The sequence below is a fragment of the Anabrus simplex genome, chromosome 1, assembly GCF_040414725.1.
Source record: "Anabrus simplex isolate iqAnaSimp1 chromosome 1, ASM4041472v1, whole genome shotgun sequence".
In the NCBI taxonomy this organism is placed as follows: Eukaryota; Metazoa; Arthropoda; class Insecta; order Orthoptera; family Tettigoniidae; genus Anabrus; species Anabrus simplex.
In genome coordinates this window covers 1,795,395,203-1,795,410,832 of record NC_090265.1, presented here as the reverse complement: position 1 = coordinate 1,795,410,832, position 15,630 = coordinate 1,795,395,203, and the positions used below count along the sequence as shown (strand labels likewise).

At 45.7% G+C, this 15,630-nt stretch overlaps 8 non-coding genes across 8 annotated transcripts; all 8 read right to left on the bottom strand.

Annotated features, from left to right (window-relative positions):
* Positions 1–1,233: 1,233 nt before the first annotated feature.
* TRNAA-AGC (transfer RNA alanine (anticodon AGC)) lies at positions 1,234–1,306 on the bottom strand. Its single transcript has one exon. It is a non-coding gene; the product is annotated as a tRNA-Ala (tRNA).
* A 72-nt stretch (positions 1,307–1,378) lies between these two features.
* Positions 1,379–1,451, bottom strand: TRNAA-AGC (transfer RNA alanine (anticodon AGC)). The gene has a single exon. It is a non-coding gene; the product is annotated as a tRNA-Ala (tRNA).
* A 217-nt stretch (positions 1,452–1,668) lies between these two features.
* Positions 1,669–1,741, bottom strand: TRNAA-AGC (transfer RNA alanine (anticodon AGC)). Its single transcript has one exon. It is a non-coding gene; the product is annotated as a tRNA-Ala (tRNA).
* A 72-nt stretch (positions 1,742–1,813) lies between these two features.
* On the bottom strand, positions 1,814–1,886 carry TRNAA-AGC (transfer RNA alanine (anticodon AGC)). The gene has a single exon. It is a non-coding gene; the product is annotated as a tRNA-Ala (tRNA).
* A 221-nt stretch (positions 1,887–2,107) lies between these two features.
* Positions 2,108–2,180, bottom strand: TRNAA-AGC (transfer RNA alanine (anticodon AGC)). Its single transcript has one exon. It is a non-coding gene; the product is annotated as a tRNA-Ala (tRNA).
* A 74-nt stretch (positions 2,181–2,254) lies between these two features.
* TRNAA-AGC (transfer RNA alanine (anticodon AGC)) lies at positions 2,255–2,327 on the bottom strand. Its single transcript has one exon. It is a non-coding gene; the product is annotated as a tRNA-Ala (tRNA).
* A 217-nt stretch (positions 2,328–2,544) lies between these two features.
* Positions 2,545–2,617, bottom strand: TRNAA-AGC (transfer RNA alanine (anticodon AGC)). Its single transcript has one exon. It is a non-coding gene; the product is annotated as a tRNA-Ala (tRNA).
* Positions 2,618–4,376: 1,759 nt separating this feature from the next.
* Positions 4,377–4,449, bottom strand: TRNAA-AGC (transfer RNA alanine (anticodon AGC)). The gene has a single exon. It is a non-coding gene; the product is annotated as a tRNA-Ala (tRNA).
* Between the last annotated feature and the right edge of the window lie 11,181 nt (positions 4,450–15,630).

The following is a 15,630-nucleotide window of genomic DNA, read 5'->3' as shown; positions in this document are numbered from 1 at the left end:
TTTTCTTCCTTCTTAGACATACCAATCGAATTCTGTTCGTATAAGTATGGGGTCCGCCTCTGTGGTGTAGTGGTTAGCGTAATTAGCTGCCAGCCCCGGAGGTTCGGGTTCGATTCCCGGCTCTGCCACGAAATTTGAAAAGTGGTACGAGGGCTGGAACGGGGTCCACTCAGCCTCGGGAGGTCAATTGAGTAGAGGTGGGTTCGATTCCCACCTCAGCCATCCTGGAAGTGGTTTTCCGTGGTTTCCCACTTCTCCTCCAGGCGAATGCCGGGATGGTACCTCACTTAAGGCCACGGCCGCTTCCTTCCCTCTTCCTTGTCTATCCCTTCCAATCTTTCCCATCCCCCGCAAGGCCCCTGTTCACCATAGCAGGTGACGCTGCCTGGGCGAGGTACTGGTCGTTCTCCCCAGTTGTAACCCCCGACCAAGAGTCTGAAGCTCCAGGACACTGCCCTTGAGGTGGTAGAGGTGGGATCCCTCGCAGAGTCCGAGGGAAAAACCGAACCTTGAGGGTAAACAGATGATGATGATAAGTATGGGACGAAATAGGAACGTAGTTAATAAAATGATATGCTCATCTTTTCACACAAACTATGTTATTAAATGCATTATCCGAACATGCCACAATTCTACTTACCTGGTTTTAGCCAAATAGATTTACAATCCCACAGAGAAAGAAAATATGCTTTAAATATTCTCGCAAATGTGTCGCTAGTGACTTTAAAGGCAATACGGTGGCAACACGCTATTCACGCTAGAACAGTGACTGAACGTTGCCAACGTGACAGATTAACGGAAACTGTAAGACCTCGTATCGGCAAGTAGGGTCGCCAAACTGTATGGTTACCGACTCTGAAAAAGACCCAACAGCAAGAAAAGTACCTATAAATCAATACCTTAATATTACAGGGGAGAAAGGGTAACGTTGCACCTTCAGTGTACGTCCTTACACGGAGACTACTATACCTCTCGCATGCTAAGCGAGCGCTCTGCCATCTGAGCTACGTCCACTCTACACAGCAGAGTTAGACTACTCCGTACACAACACGTGGTTTGTGTTCCGAACTCAAAGAGTGAATAAGAATTGGAGACGTCAGCTACCGATCCTGGTACCTCTCGCATGCTAAGCGAGCGCTCTACCATCTGAGATACGTCCCCTATGCAGCGAGGTTAGACTACTCCGTACACAGCACGTAGTGTGTGTTCCGAACTCAAAGAGTGAATAAGTATTTGAGACGCCAGGTATCGATCCTGGTACCTCTCGCATGCTAAGCGAGCGCTCTACCATCTGAGCTACGTCCCCTATGCAGCGAGGTTAGACTACTCCGTACACAGCACGTAGTGTGTGTTCCGAACTCAAAGAGTGAATAAGTATTTGAGACGCCAGGTATCGATCCTGGTACCTCTCGCATGCTAAGCGAGCGCTCTACCATCTGAGCTACGTCCCCTATGCAGCGAGGTTAGACTACTCCGTACACAGCACGTAGTGTGTGTTCCGAACTCAAAGAGTGAATAAAAATTGGAGACGTCAGCTATCGATCCTGGTACCTCTCGCATGCTAAGCGAGCGCTCTACCATCTGAGCTACGTCCCCTATGCAGCGAGGTTAGACTACTCCGTACACAGCACGTAGTGTGTGTTCCGAACTCAAAGAGTGAATAAGTATTTGAGACGCCAGGTATCGATCCTGGTACCTCTCGCATGCTAAGCGAGCGCTCTACCATCTGAGCTACGTCCCCTACGCAGCGAGGTTAGACTACTCCGTATACAGCACGTAGTGTGTGTTCCGAACTCAAAGAGTGAATAAAAATTGGAGACGCCAGGTATCGATCCTGGTACCTCTCGCATGCTAAGCGAGCGCTCTACCATCTGAGCTACGTCCCCTGTACACAGGGGCGTTAGACTACTCCGTACACAGCACGTGGTGTGTGTTCCGAACTCAAAGGGTGAATACAAATTTGAGACTGCAGGTATGGAACCTGGTACCTCTCGCATGCTAAGCGAGCGCTCTACCATCTGAGCTACGTCCCCAGTACACAGGGGCGTTAGACTACTCGGTACACAGCACTTGGTGTGTGTTCCGAACTCAAAGAGTGAATAAAAATTGGAGACGCCAGGTATCGATCCTGGTACCTCTCGCATGCTGAGCGAGCGCTCTACCATCTGAGCTACGTCCCCTGTACCTAGTGGGGTTAGACTACTCCGTACACAGCACGTGGTTTGTGTTCCGAACTCAAAGAGTGAATAAAAATCGGAGACGCCAGGTATCGATCCTGGTACCTCTCGCATGCTAAGCGAGCGCTCTACCATCTGAGCTACGTCCCCTATGCAGCGAATTTAGACTACTCCGTACACAGCACGTAGTGTGTGTTCCGAACTCAAAGAGTGAATAAGTATTTGAGACGCCAGGTATCGATCCTGGTACCTCTCGCATGCTAAGCGAGCGCTCTACCATCTGAGCTGCGTCCCCTACGCAGCGAAGTTAGACTACTCCGTATACAGCACGTAGTGTGTGTTCCGAACTCAAAGAGTGAATAAGAATTGGAGACGCCAGGTATCGATCCTGGTACCTCTCGCATGCTAAGCGAGCGCTCTACCATCTGAGCTACGTCCCCTGTACACAGGGGCGTTAGACTACTCCGTACACAGCACGTGGTGTGTGTTCCGAACTCAAAGGGTGAATAAAAATTTGAGACTGCAGGTATGGAACCTGGTACCTCCCGCATGCTAAGCGAGCGCTCTACCATCTGAGCTACGTCCCCTGTACACAGGGGCGTTGGACTACTCGGTACACAGCACTTGGTGTGTGTTCCGAATAGTGATGGGACATTCGATTCATTTTACTGAATCGATTCATTTGATTCCGTTCACGTTACTGAATCGATACAGTGATCCGATTCACGGCTCATTGGTCACCGCTCCTACTGCATCTGTGTAGTATGTGCTGGTAAGACAGCAACAACAGCATTCAGTGCTCGCAGCTGCCATCTGGTCTTCATACTATGAACTCCTTTCTTAGAAAAAATTCTAGTCACTCTAATACATCGAAGGTTTCCGGCGACGCAGGATCGGAAACGTTAGGAAGGTAGCAGCCATGGCCTGAATTAAGGTACAGTCCCAGCATTTCCTTGTGTGAAAATGGGGAAACTACGGAAAAACCATCTTAACGGCTGCCGACGGTGGGATTCGAACCCACCATCCCCCGAATGCAAGCGCATAGCCACGCGATATTAACCGCACGACAAATCACTCAGTCATTAAAAAAAAAGTATTTTTCTATCAGCTGAGGATTTTTTTAATCGTCATATTTTGTATAGGTCCGCCTCTGTGGTGTAGTGGTTAGCGTGATTAGCTGCCACCCCCGGAGGTCTGGGTTCGATTCCCGGCTCTGCCACGAAATTTGATAAGTGGTACGAGGGCTGGAACGGGGTCCACTCAGCCTCGGGAGGTCAACTGAGTAGAGGTGGGTTCGATTCCCACCTCAGCCATCCTCGAAGTGGTTTTCCGTGGTTTCCCACTTCACCTCCAGGCGAATGCCGGGATGGTACCTAACTTAAGGCCACGGCCGCTTCCTTCCCTCATCCTTGCCTACCCCTTTCAATCTTCCCATCCCCCTCCAAGGCACCTGTTCGCCATAGAAGGTGAGGCCGCCTGGGCGAGGTACTGGTCATACTCCCCAGTTGTATCCCCCGACCAAGAGTCTGAAGCTCCAGGACACTGCCCTTGAGGCGGTAGAGGTGGGATTCCTCGCTGAGTCCGAGGGAAAAGCCGAACCTGGAGGGTAAACAGATGATGATGATGATGAAATAAATCCATCTATTATTTAAACCTCCCTGTAAGAAGAGGGTATTATTTTCAAATGAGCTGAGCTCGAGAGTCCATTATAGCATACGATTCTTTCAGTGTAGCATGGCTCACTGTATGTCTCGCTGCAGCTGAAGCTCGGCTCTCCGCGTGCCCAGTGAGCCGATAAGGAGCCGTGTGCATCATGTGTCTCACTGAGCCGCATTCGTTCACGATTCTTTCGATGTGCCATGATTCACTGTCTCGCTGCAGCGGAAACTCAGGTCTCCGCGTGTCCAGTGAGCCGATAAGGAGCCGTGTGTATCATGTGTCTCATTGAGCCGCGCTCGTTCACGATTCTTTCGATGTGCCAGGATTCACTGTCTCGCTGCAGCGGAAGCTCGGCTCCCCGTCAACGTCCAGTGAGTGCGTCACTCAGCACTGTTCGCTGGGAGTAAGCTGAATCGTGTGCAGTGAGCTCGCCGTTCCTGTGAATCGATTCGCTCGGACATTTGAATGAATCGATACACTGCTTCGAATCATGCATTCAGTAGCCAACACTAGTTCCGAACTCAAAGAGTGAATGAATGTTGGAGACGCCAGGTATCGATCCTGGTACCTCTCGCATGCTGAGCGAGCGCTCTACCATCTGAGCTACGTCCCCTATACAGAGCGGGGTTAGACTATTCCGTATACAGCACGTGGTGTGTGTTCCGAACTCAAAGAGTGAATACAAATTTGAGATTGCAGGTATCGAACCTGGTACCTCTCGCATGCTAAGCGAGCGCTCTACCATCTGAGCTACGTCCCCTGTACAGAGCGGGGTTAGACTACTCCGTAAACAGCACGTGGTGTGTGTTCCGAACTCAAAGAGTGAATAAAAATTTGAGATTGCAGGTATCGAACCTGGTACCTCTCGCATGCTAAGCGAGCGCTCTATCATATGAGCTACGTCCCCTATTAGTTTTAGCGGTAGATCACTCCGGACACAGCGTGTGGTGTGTGATCCCAACTCAAACAGGAATAATGATACTACCCAATATGATTTTCCGTTAAAATGAAATATATGTAATTCTTATGGAAATGGCTACCCTGATTCAGAAAATGTTGCCTTTTTTTTTTCTATCACGTATAGTTTTGACGCAATTCAGTGTTTTATTATCTGCATGAATTCGTAAGATGCAATGTTGAGAGAATTTCTCGCGACAAGTATGTGATTTGATTTGTTATTTTTTTCATTCGTCCGCCTCTGTGGTGTAGTGGTTAGCATGATTAGCTGCCACCCCGGAGGCTCGGGTTCGATTCCCGGCTCTGCCACGAAATTTGAAAAATGGTACGAGGGCTGGAACGGGGTCCAATCAACCTCGGGAGGTCCACTGAGTAGAGGTGGGGTCGATTCTCACCTCAGCCATCCTCGATGTGGTTTTCCGTGGTTTCCCACTTCTCCTCCAGGCAAATGCCGGGATGGTACCTAACTGAAGGCCACGGCCGCTTCCTTCCCTCTTCCTTGTCTATCCCCTCCAATCTTCCCATCACTCCACAAAGCCCCTGTTCAGCATAGCAGGTGAGGCCGCCTGGGCGAGGTACTGGTCATTCTCCCCAGTTGTATCCCCGACCAAGAGTCTGAAGCTCCAGGACACTGCGCTTGAGGCGGTAGAGGTGGAATCCCTCGCTGAGTCCGAGGGAAAAGCCTAACCTGGAGGGTAAACAGCTGATGATGATTATTTTTTCCATTCTGTTATAGGATTATTGCTGTCTAAATTTTCATTTTGTAGTTGGGGGTTTCCGCGTAAATTCGTAACAAAATCCCCCAGATAGACCTCGAGGTATGTACGGTTGAAGATAAGACAGTTGAGCGTTTGTCTTTCATCTTAGACCATTTGAATAAACAGACGTGTTAAATGCCCCAGCTGATAAAGCAGTTTTCTTTCAAAGATAACAGTCCGAAAGTATTATAATCACACAGATGAACTGGTTTTTTTTTGTAATGACATTTCAAAACATCTACGTCAATTGAGAGAGGAAGAGTATGATCCTAGTAACTGGCGTGTTTTTATTGACTCTTCCAAAAGAAGTGTAAATGCTGTTTTGCTTCATACAAATGTTCTGGCATCCGAACCACTTGCACACTCCACAAAAATGTCTGAAACATACGAGACCTTAAAGCAGGTGCTTGAAAAAGTTAAATATCACGTGCATGGGTGTCAAATTTGCGGTGATTTGGAGATCATTGGATTGATGCTGGGACAACAAAAAGGCTATACAAAATTTCCCTGTTTCCTATGCGAATGGGACAGCAGGGCATGGGATAAATATTGGGATACAGTGAATTGGCCAAAAAGGAAACAACTACAACTAGGATGCAAAAATGTCTTGAATGTAAGTGTTATTGACCGTTAGAAAATTTTACTTCCACCCTTGCACATCAAATTAGGATTGATGGAGCAGTATGTCAAGGCATTACATAAAAGTAGCCTATGCTTGCAATATGTCAACATCATCATCATCTGTTTACCCTCCAGGTTCGGTTTTTCCCTCGAACTTAGCGAGGGATCCCACCTCTACCGCCTCAAGGGCAGTGTCCTGGAGCTTCAGACTCTTGGTCGGGGGATACAACTGGGGAGTATGACCAGTACATCGCCCAGGCGGCCTCACCTGCTAGCTTGCAATATGTATTCACAAAATTTCCCTCATTATCAGATGCAAAATCAAAGAAGGCGTATTTGATGGACCACAGATTCGTAAACAGATGAAGGATCACATTTTCACAGACACGATGACAAGAATTGAGAAAGAGGCATGGAACGCATTCAACGATGTAGTGACTAAATTCCTTGGCAACAATAAGGACCCTCGGTACAAAGATATTGTAAGGAAAATGTTGGTAAAGTTTAAGGAACTCGGTTGTAATATGAGCCTTAAGCTTCATTTCTTAGCTTCGCATCTGGATTATTTCCCTCCAAATTTAGGAGCTGTCGGTGAAGAACAAGATGAAAAGTTTCATCAGGATCTCAAAGATGCAGAACGACGCTATCAGAGACGTTGGGGTGTGAATATGATGGCCGATTGCATGGGACGACCCATCTAGAGATCATTCGGGAACTTCAAAAACCCTGAAATTTCACGGAAAACGGGAAAGCTCGGAGGTGTGAATCTAACCTGCACATACTGTAAGTAAAAAAAAAAAAAAAAAAAAAAAAAAAAAAAAACTATGTATGTTTACATGCATACATACTTTATCAGTATAGACTGTTATGCCTTTCAGCATTCAGTCTGCAAGCCTCTGTGAATTTACTAAACGCCGCCACTATCCTCGATTTGCAACTAGTGTTGTGGCCTCATTTACTTCTATACCTCTTATCTTTAAATCGTTAGAAACCGAGTCTAACCATCGTCGTCTTGGTCTACCTCTACTTCTCTTACCCTCCATAGCAGAGTCCATTATTCTCCTAGGTAACCTATCCTCCTCCATTCGCCTCACATGACCCCAAAAAAGAAGCCGGTTTATGCGTACAGCTTCATCCAAACGCTTCCCATTTCCATTAGCTTACATATCTTCAACACCCAATCACCCTTTCGTATCCTTCAGTTTTATTGCCAACACTCGCATTGAAATCGGCCATTACCACTATTCTATCCTTGCTGTTGACCCTGACCACGATGTAGCTCAATGCTTCATAAAACTTGTCAATTTCATCCTCATCTACACCCTCACATGGTTAATACACGGACACAATTCTAGTCCTAATTCCTCCAACTGACAAATCTACCCACATCATTCGCTCATTTACGTGCCTAACAGAAACTATGTTGCGTGCAATGGTATTCCTGATAAAGAGCCCTACCCCAGACTCTGCCTTTCCCTTTCTAACACCCGTCAAGTACACTTTATAATCTCCTATCTCTTCCTCGTTATCTTCCCTTACCCGGATATCAATTACTCCTAGCACATCCAGATGCATCCTCTTTGCTGACTCAGCCAGTTCTTCTTTCTTTCTTCCCTAAGCCCCATTAATATTGATAGCTCCCCATCGAATTCCATTTCGTTCGCCAAGTTGTTTCCAAGGAGTCCCTCGCCTGTCAAATGGGAGTGGGACTCCGTTACTCCCATAGGTCCGAGGCTTGCTTAAAGTGTTCTGAGCTCGGTAAATTCATGAAGCAGGATGCTACCCTCCTTGCACACAGTCCAAGTGAGGATCTCTCCTCTACCGGGTTATGGACCACCGGTGAATTGTATAGTCCTAGCCTCCTGAGCACAAGGAGGGCCACGACTTAGAATATGTCCGAGATGCCCACCCCCATTCCATAGCAACTGGTATCCCGACTCTCAGGACCACTTACTAGGCCACTCAGCTGTTGCCCATGGTTCACGAACTAGGGCGTGACTACAGTAACCCACAAACATGAACCACCTATGTATGTTTAACCATGTAATTTTTATTAAAGGTGCGGTTATATTAATTTAAAAGGAACTGTACAGCCGAAACTAAATAGGCGTTTTATGCTTCAGTTTCACGAATTTCAATATACATTAAAAATAAAATACAAACCATCTACTTGCTTACAAAGCAGTGTTTATGTGTATTTAAAGCATGAATAATATGATTACATTTTGCAAGCTGAAATTTACAATAATACATCAAATTTAATCAATGCCAAGTATCAACAATTTTACTTAAGAACAAAATAACATTTTGTAAAATTGCCACTAAGCCAGATGTGATACGCCAAAACATTTTTTTTCTCGAATTCTGCGTTAAGAAATTCACAAAACCCACCCATTTTCCTTTTTACCGCACAAAAAAAGTTTTTTGCAGTTTTTTCGGAGACGCCGGGTTCCGATCCTGGTGCCTCTCGCATGCTAAGCGAGTGCTCCACCATCTGAGCTACGTCCCACTCCGCACACAGCACGTGGTGTGTATTCCGAACTGAAAAGTGCATAATGCAGTGAGACGCCTGGTTTGCGCTATGAACAGTAACTGTCCCTACATACCGCTGGAAGTGAACATGGGAGACCAATCTCGGGACAGCGGATGTTGGTTCTTGAACCGAGAACTGGGCTACGTAGCCGTAACGCGGCCTCTCCGTTCTGAGTGTAACATGTTGCACCTGTCCAGGGTTTCAGTGCAGAGATAATAATAATAATAATTCGTCAGTGCGGTGGTCCGCCTCTGTGGTGTAGTGGTTATTGTGATTAGCTGCCACCCGTAGAGGCCCGGGTTCGATTCCCAGCTCTGCCACGAAATTTGAAAAGTGCTACGAGGGCTGGAACGGAGTCCACTCAGCCTCGTGAGGTCAACTGAGTAGAAGGGGGTTCGATTCCCACCTCAGCCATCCTCGATGTGGTATTCCGTGGTTTCCCACTTCTCCACGCAAATGCCTCGATGGTTGCCTAAAGTAAGGCCACGACCGCTTCCTCCCCTATTCCTTGCCTGCCCCGTCCCATCTTCCCATTCCCCACCAAGGCCCCCTGTTGAGTATAGCAGGTGAGGCCGCCTGGGCGAGGTACTGGTCATTTCCCCCTGTTGTATCCCCGACCCAATGTCTGAAGCTACAGGACACTGCCCTTGAGAGGGTAGAGATGGGATCCTCGCTGAGTCCGAGGGAAAAACCAGCCCTGGAGGGTAAACAGATTAAGAAGGAAAAGAAGATCACGAAGTTAATGTCAAAAATCTCCCCTCACAGAACCCCCAAAAGTCCCCATGGCCGAAAGTTTACCCGTGCCTAAAATATTATATTTGCATACTAGCTGTTGTCAGGTCAGTCAAGTTATCTCACTCCCGCGCTACTTTCCGCCAATATTCAGACGGACTGTTTTTCTCGGGACGCAGCAGTAATCCCATCTATCGGAGATGAGTGGGAGAGAACAGACAAATCACATCACAAGGGCCAATGTTATTGTTGGTCAGTTCGATGTGTTCCTGATACTGTAGGCCTTCATGCTTCGTTAGTGCGTCTTTCATGACTCTCTCTTGTCTTATCGGGGCCGAAGACCATGGATGTTAGGACCCTTTAACAACAAGCATCCTCATCATCATCATCATCATCATCTTGTCTTATTTTTCAAGCGATCGTTCCTTCACGTTTTCTTTTCATTCTTCACTATTTTCATTGTCGATATGGACTGATGACCACGTGGTTTTGAACCATACGCCCATGTTGGCAATGCTCGGCAACAAGAGTCTAAATTCATGATTCCATCATCGTAGTCGGTATGACATAAATGATCGGAAATTGCATTCTCTATAACTTTTGTAATAATTTTCGATACTGGCAATAGTAACATATCTTCTGGTGTATCATCATCTGTTTACCCTCCAGGTTCGGCTTTTCCCTCGGACTCAGCGAGGGATCCCACCTCTACCGCCTAAGGGCAGTGTCCTGGAGCTTCAGGCTCTTGATCGGGGGATACAACTGGGGAGTATGACCAGTACCTCGCCCAGGCGGCGTCACCTGCTATGGTGAACAGGGGCGTTGTAGGGGGATGGGAAGATTGGAAGGGATAGGCAAGGATGAGGGAAGGAAGCGGCCGTGGCCTTAAGTTAGGTACCATCCCGGCATTCGCCTGGAGGTGAAGTGGGAAACCACGGAAAACCACTTCGAGGATGGCTGAGGTGGGAATCGAACCCACCTCTACTCAGTTGACCTCCCGAGGCTGAGTGGACCCCGTTCCAGCCCTCGTACCACTTTTCAAATTTCGTGGCAGAGCCGGGAATCGAACCCGGACCTCCGGGGGTGGCAGCTAATCACACTAATCACTACACAACAGAGGCGGATCTACTGGTGTATAAAAAATTAAATGTTAGGCACCTTTCCCTAAAGTACCATTTCATCCAGCGTAAAAAATATTTATAGCCTAGACTGTAGAGTCTTATTTCCTTATTTTCTTTTTTTCATTAAATTCTGTTCACCTATCTTCTCGCGGTTCGACTTTGATATGGACTTTGCAACAAAAATCTAAATTCATCATGAATATTTCCGGTATTATAGTTGTACGGCAAAATATGTATAAGACATTTTAATTCTGTATACTGTAACTTTTGTTATATAGTATTTGACGATAGGACTATTAATCACATAAATGTTTGACAATTAAATTTTAGACCTTCCTTTAAACTACCATTTGACAGAGCATGAATAAAATTATCTGTAGCCTAGACTCTAGTGCCTCATTCCGCGACTTTACATACAAATTTTCATTAAATTCTTTTCAACCATTTTCTCGTGATGCGCAAACATGCATACATAAAGACAGACAGAACGCAAAATTAAAAAGTGCATTCCTTGTTACTGCCGACAAGACCAACACAGAAATACCATTATTTTCAAATCCTGTGCACTGTACAAAAAAACCTGTTATTTTCTTCTTTTCTTCTTCTTCTGCTCGAATGGGTCACTTAGAACCACGCGGAATCAACATTTCTTTCTCAAATCCCTTTGTGTGAAGAATTTTTCTGATTACATTTATATCCTGCAGATTTGCTGATGTCCGCCTCTGTGGTGTAGTGGTTAGCGTGATTAGCTTCTACCCCCGGAGGTCCGGGTTCGATTCCCACCTCAGCCATTCTGGAAGTGGTTTTCCGTGGTTTCCCACTTCTCCTCCAGGCAAATACTGGGATGGTACCTAACTTAAGGACACAGTCGCTCCCTTCCCTCTTCCTTGCCTATCCCACCACAAGGCCCCTGTTCAGCATAGCAGGTGAGGCGGCCTGGGCGAGGTACTGGTCATCCTCCCCAGTTGTATCCTCGGACCCAAAGTCTGAAGCTTCAGGACACTGCCCTTGAAGCGGTAGAGATGGGATCCCTCGCTAAGTCCGGGGGAAAAGCCGACCGTGGAGGATAAACAGATTAAGAAGAAGAGATTTGCTGATCCTAATTCAGTGAGGTATTTCCCTACTTGCTTATACCATTTTGATCTCTTACGTTTGATTTGCAGAAGTGTATGTATTCGATAAATAAGTGTGTTGTCATTTTTTCTTTGCAAATGAATCCTTTGCAGTCTCATTGCATCATTAAGTTCAGGTATTTTAAAATACATTTACTACTTGGGTTTGTGGTAACATATTCCATTTTTCTCATGATTTTCCTTTCCTTAATCTTTACACGTTTATAATGTAACTTGAGTGTTGGGAAGGTTTGATCACTGTTATCTACGAGTCCATTAAATACAAAGATGTTTTTTTTAAATGTCTAAATTCGGCCTCGCGTCTTTACAGGTAAGGACTTACCGTGTATGCTATTGTTAGGGAGAGTCCCTGTAGACCTGTTTTAACATTTGAATTTGCACGAGGCCTGCCTCTTCCTGTAGCGGTTACGGATCTCGCGTGGCCGCGTAAATCACGGAAGCTGCAGCCAGCTCGTGGGGAAGGGTTGGAAGTCCCCCCAGTCGTTCATTGTTTAGCTTAGAGTGTGCGACCGGTTACCTAGTTTTAAATGTCCACAATGGAGGGGAGCTCTATTGGTATTTCCTTCTTTGGTTATGTCGTCAGCTCCACGGGCTGGTGGATGGAAACCTGCTACCTCGGTCAACTTGAGCGTGCAAGTCTAACCACAAATCATAAAACAATTTATTATTATTATTATTATTATTATTATTATTATTATTATTATTATTATTATTATTATTATTAGTATACTGAGCGCTCCAATTACTATTATCTTAGCATTGTAAATTAAGCACTTTCACATTGAATTGACACTTACCTTGAATAATGCAGATACCTTACAGAGAGTTGAGCGTTGCACTAAAATATGACACCACCACATAGAAATTCACACACAATTTACATAACGCTGGAATCTATTCTTGAAACACCTTTGGGAAAAGCCTCATTACAATCACCAATTCCCCGAATTACAAACGAATGTTAAACATACTTTTCTCCGATCTACCTTTTACTTCTTCTTAATCAGTTTACCCTCCAGGGTCGGTTTTTCCCTCGGACTCAGCGAGTGGTCCCACCTCTACCGCCTCAAGGGCAGTGTCCTGGAGCGTGAGATATTGGGTCGGGGGATACAACTGGGGAGAATGACCAGTACCTCGCCCAGGCGGCCTCATCTGCTATGCTGAACAGGGGCCTTTTGGAGGGATGGGAATATTGGAAGGGATAGGCAAGGAAGAGGGAAGGAAGTGGCCGTGGCCTTAAGTTAGGTACCATCCCGGCATTTGCCTGGAGGAGAAGTGGGAAACCACAGAAAACCACTTCCACGATGGCAGAGGTGGGAATCGAACCCACCTCTACTCAGTTGACCTCCCGAGGCTGAGTGGACCCCGTTCCAGCCCTCGTACCACTTTTCAAATTCCGGGAATCGAACCCGGGCCTCCAGGGGTATTAGCTAATCACGCTAACCACTACACCACAGAGGCGGACTACCTTTTACTTTCTGCGAAATATTCCCTTGCGAGGGAAACATATTATTATGATTGTGGAGGCCAGAACTCATCAACATTCGTTTACAGTCCTAAGAGTGATCAGTACACAGCTTCCTTCATTCAAACATAATTCTGTGTCTAGGTCTTCCTCTGCCACAGTTCTCATCAAACTGGATGGCGCATTGTGTGACAGCACCATCGGACTGTGCGGCACAGATAGGTCTTATGGCGGCGATGGAATAGGAAAGGGCTAGGAGCGGGAAGGAAGCGGCCGTGACCTTAATTAATGTCAAACTCCAGCATTGTTTGGTGTAAATGGGAAACCACGGAAAACCATCTTCAGGGCTCCCGATAGTAGGGTTAGAACCCGCTATCTCCCGAATGCAGGCTGGTAGCTACTTGACCCAAACTGCGCGGGTTCTTTCTCGGTAAAATAACGGTAAAGTAACATGAAAAAACATTCAAAACAGACCGTTCCTGATTTCTTTGCAAGAACGTCACGTCACGTAAAGCTGTACACTAAAAAGCAAATATCGCCTCGCTATTCTTTTTTTTACATGGCATCAGTGATGCCAACTTGACTAGCTGCATATTGAAATGACGAGATATAACCAGCAACAGACTAACCTCAATGTAAGTAGCAATAAGAGGTTCTCTCACACAAGTAAATGATAATAAATGATCAATTGAGATGTTCATAATAAAGTTAGTTTTCACGCTCAGTGAGGAATTAAGGAAATACACTCTGTGTCTCTCTCTCTCTCTCTCACTCTCACTCAATTTATTGTTTTATATTTCTGCCTTTATTTTGATACACGCATTACTACAATCATATTCTTTGGTGTTTGGATGGTGTAAAGAGTTCAACTCCCTTCTTGAAGTTTGTTATTAGGAGATGTCGGACTTAAGTGAAACCACGCTGTAATAAAACACACAAGCAAATATATTACACCCACATATGCCGTAAGTCAATAAGAATACTCAGAGGCTAAGTCTACAAACTGTGCCAAAGTCCTGAGAAGACAACGTTAGCTTAAGTCAGATCTTTATAGAGGAAGTAATGTTGCTTTCCTTTTCGGAGGAGTTCTTGAAGATTTTTCTTGCGTCTTAGACATCCTAAACCAAGTAAGTATTGGATGAAATGAAACCGTAATCAATAAAATGCTGATTTCACATCAACTACGTTATCAAATCCATTATTCGAAGATGCCACAATTCTACTTACGTGGTATCACCCAAACAGATTTACAATACTACAGACAAAGAAAATACGCTTCCTTAAAGCCGCAAATGTAACACTAGTGATTTTAAAAATACGGCAGTGGCAATTCGTGATTCTCGCAAATCAAACAATAAACCATGACTGTGCCAGATTAACAGTAACTACAAGACGTCGTCTCAGCAAGTAGGGTCTCTAAGCGACACTGACTCGAACCCAACAACTATCTTCAGTATTAACAGTGAGGTTGTACTCTACACAGAACTTTTCAGTGGAGTTAACTCTAGTTGTGATTTTTCGTGCAATATATTTACCCTTCACTGGACAGCGCACCCCAAGCTTCCTCACTTGAGATACGGTGGCCAAATGGAGATTTAAATCTGCCAAATAAACACAGTTGTGCCTGCACACGTGACCTGACGTCTTGAAACACGCCTCGTGATCTTATCGAGAACGTTTTGTTTGTTTGGGTTTTGGTTACGCATCATCTCACAGAATTGAAAACGACACTCTGATTCGTCCTTCTATAACGGGTTTGAACGGTAGAACATCACTTTCACTTACGCATTGTACAGGCTGATCAAGAACGTAAAACGAAATGGCGTATGGCTCTTAGTGCCGGGAGTGTCCGAGGACATGTACGGCTCGCCAGGTGCAGGTCATTTGATTTGACTCCCGTAGGCGACCTGCACGGCGGCACATACACGCACTCCCTGTGCCAGCGAAATTGAACCAATCATGGTTAAAATTCCCGACCCTGCCTGGAATCGAACCCGGGACCCCTGTGGCCAAAGGCCAGCACGCTAACCATTTAGCTATGGAGCTGGACAACAAGAATGTTATTGCGACTCACACTGAACTTTTCTCTACATTGTCATCCACATATCGAAGTAATCTCTTAATTACTACAACCGTTGCAAGAAATGTATCTCTGAACCAAGGAATCGTCAGAAAGTATTCACTGTTTGTTTCTGCGATCTGCTCGATATTAAATTCTTCTGTATTATCATTCTATATTCGCTGGGATCATCGAGGAACACGTTAAGACTTCCTACATTTAGCAGTGAGCTGTGCTTTCGTTTGAGCCCGGAATTCCCTCAATCTTCCTGAGTGGGTCTGCTTCCGTTCCTTTGTCCAAGGGACACTGTGTCTTCTTTTCGGTTCTTAGTCTCACTTTAGCCTGTTCGTCACTATCCTTTTTTTTTTTTTTTTTGGGGGGGAAAGACCTCTGTATAAAGCGTCTTCCGGTTTGA